The following is a 2,933-nucleotide window of genomic DNA, read 5'->3' on the forward strand; positions in this document are numbered from 1 at the left end:
AAAGTGAGAAATCCCCCCCCCCCCCGAGGGTGTGATGGACACCACATTCCCTTCTCCTCCATTCTTCCCTGCAGATTTTGGACACACATGCACACACACCCAGAGTGTTTTAAGCCGTGGGGTCCAGGACTCCAACCACAGTTGGCCACGTGGGAGTCCAGCACCTTAGCTACCACGCCACCTGCTGGCCCCGACGTAATCACCTCTTTACAGACCCCGTCTCAGGCACAGCCGTGTTCTTTTTCTTTCTTTCTTTCTTTCTTTTTCTTTTTTTGCTATAGGGCGTGTGCGCTCGCCAGACAGAGAGAGAAATAGAAAGCGAGAAATCACCCCCAGGGGGGATGGCCACGCCGCAATCCCTTCTCCTCCATTCTCCTCTCGGGATCTTGGGCACGCACGCACACGCACACAGTGTGAGTTTTAAGCCACCGGGTCCGGGATGCGAACCGCAGTCGACTACATGGGAATCCAGCAACATAGCCATTACACTAACTGCTGGTCCCACCTTCTTTTTTTTTTTTTAAACAAAGCTTGTTTGAAGATTCTGGTTACTTTTGTTTTATAGTTATGATTTTATTTTAATACTTTTGAAAAGAACTATGTTTATTTAACTTTATTTATTGTTATTATCATTATTTATTTTAATTTGACCACAGAAAGACAGCGAGAGACGGAGAAGGAAAGTGAGAAAGCGAGCTGCCTAGTCTGAGACTCAAACCACAGTCAGCCATGTGGGGGTCCAGCCTCCTTAACCACCACGCCACCTGCCAGCCCCAGACACAGCCACATTCTGAGGCACTGGCGGTTTGGCCGGGGGCTGGACAGTGGGGCCAGCACTGGGGCCAGCCCTGTGGCCTGTGGCTGGAGAAGACAATCCCACGTGGCTTCCTGCTGTTCAGATCCTTACGTGGGTGGCTCGAGAAACTGCTGGATGTGTGTGCGCATGCCCTAAATCTCAGTAGGGTGGAAAAGTGGAGGGAGGGGATTGCGGCTTGACCACACCCCACTGGGGTGCTTCCTTGGGTCTGTCTCCCTTCTCTCCAGGCCAGCACACATGCTCTCTGGCAATTCCACACACACGTAACACCCTGTGAGGCTAACCCACGTGGGAAAGCCCCAGGCTTGCGTCCAGAGACCTCTCTTTACACACCAAGCACACGTGTCCCATGACCCAGGGCTGGCTCAAGGCTGGGGGTACATCGTGATGTTAGGACACTCTTGGGCGTTCATTCTCCACGGAGGAAATAAGCAAATAAACTTTAGAACCTGTGGGTTTGTGCCACTCGTGCATCGGAACTGACCGCATGGTGCTGCAAGCCTGACCCGCCCTGGCCTCGCCAGCGTCTGACCCGTGCGCACGTGTACGAGGGCGCCGCATGTCTGTGGGCTCGGACACACCGCACCTGCTGCAGTGGCCCGCTGGAGCATCCCAGCGTCGGCCAGGTTCGCCCTGTTACCAGGGGCGAGGCTGCTGCTTCCCTCTGTCCCAGATTCAGGGCCTTATAAATCTTTAAAGAGCCATCCCTGTCTCGGCTCAGCCTGCCCCTCCTCAGAGCTCTTTCATCTACATGTGGAATCTCTCCCCCGCTGATTCCACACTCCGCAGCGCCTTCCCCTTCACCATTGCTGGGCCTGACTGGCTTCGGATTCTTTATCTCTAACAACACCTGCTGTGCCTAGATTTTGAAACTGCCCTCATTCCGACTGAGCAAGTGTCACCCAAGGCTTCAGGTGACTCTCACCTTGCCCGGTCTGCAGGAGAGAGCTTGTCCCATGTCAGCGCGTCAGAGAGGCAGTGTTCAGTCACCCCAGTGGCATCCAAGCAACACCCTGTCCCCACCGACTATGGCCCATGTGGCCCCCTCCCCTCTCTTCCCGGTGCCCAGCCTGCGTGTCCCTGGAGAGGCAGCCAGGGAGCTGTGTCAGGGCGCCTGAGCAGCTCCTCACTGCTCCCCTGCACCCGTTTCTGTCTTGCAGCTGCAGAGCCCTGCTCCGTGAGCAAAACCCGGGCGCCCGAGCAGCCAGCGCGGCCGCAGAGCGCAACTGCAGAGAAGCCGATCACCGAAGCGAGCGTGTGTGCGTGTGTGTGCGCGTGTGCAGAGGAAGGCGTGCTGTGCCCGTGTGCGTGTGCATGCATCTGTTGACACTCGTGGTTCTCGACGCTGCCTGGCTGGAGGAGTACCTGGGGCACACTCACCGCGAGTGCTGCTCCCTGGCCGCCGCTCAGGCTGGAGGCCACGGCCGTGACTTTCAGTCAAGACCTGTCGTGGCGCGCCAGCTGCCTCGGCTGCACAGAACGCGCTGGGACCCTTAATTGGGATTCTGGCTTCCGCCACCCAGACCTCGCTCCTTCCTCGCCATCCGAGGGTGCAGGAAGGCAACATTTTTGGCTCTTGTCCAAAGCGTGGGGTTCTCAGGCAGCCAGGGTCCTGCTGAGTTTCCGCTTTCTGACCCTGGAGCTGGGCAGGCCGCAGTGTTGGGATGCGGGCCAGATTTCGCCACCTGGCCCTGCTTCCTTCTTGGTTTAAAATTCCCTGCCCCCAGGCCCTCCAGACCCTGCTTTGGGCATCCAGGCCTGAACACAAGCTTGGGAGACAGCTGAAAGTTTCCTTCATCGTGCAGAAATACAGCCGGACGCCAGCTGGGGTGCCGGCCGCTGCTGCGGGGAGCAGCCCAAGAGGGCATGGCTGCCTTTCCAGGGCTTCCAACCCAAGGCGAGGACGAGGAGCCCCACTCTCCCTGCCTTCCCTGGAAGCTGAGGGCGGGGCTCAGTGCCTCTCCGTGGAGGAGACCTGGCTCCTCTGGCCACTCAGGCAGCACCGTGTCGCCACACTGCTGGCGAGGACGGCCTGTACCCAGCTGGGGAAGCCAGCCCAGGCACGATTCTGCTCAGCATCCGAGCCGCCATGTCACCCGTGCCTGTACCTGGGCTC

The 2,933-nt window shown here is 58.3% G+C and overlaps 1 protein-coding gene across 1 annotated transcript in view; it reads left to right on the plus strand.

The window, feature by feature from the left end:
• The window catches only part of CRY2 (cryptochrome circadian regulator 2), a gene marked incomplete at its 5' end in the record, with an annotated part of 37,074 nt that extends 34,156 nt beyond the window's left edge, over positions 1 to 2,918 (plus strand). Inside the window, one exon of the mRNA XM_006157843.3 lies at positions 1,978 to 2,918. The remainder of the gene's footprint in view (positions 1 to 1,977) is intronic.
• Positions 2,919 to 2,933: the final 15 nt, after the last annotated feature.

Source organism: Tupaia chinensis, unplaced genomic scaffold (genome assembly GCF_000334495.1).
Source record: "Tupaia chinensis unplaced genomic scaffold, TupChi_1.0 Scaffold000561_1, whole genome shotgun sequence".
Classification (NCBI taxonomy): domain Eukaryota; kingdom Metazoa; phylum Chordata; class Mammalia; order Scandentia; family Tupaiidae; genus Tupaia; species Tupaia belangeri.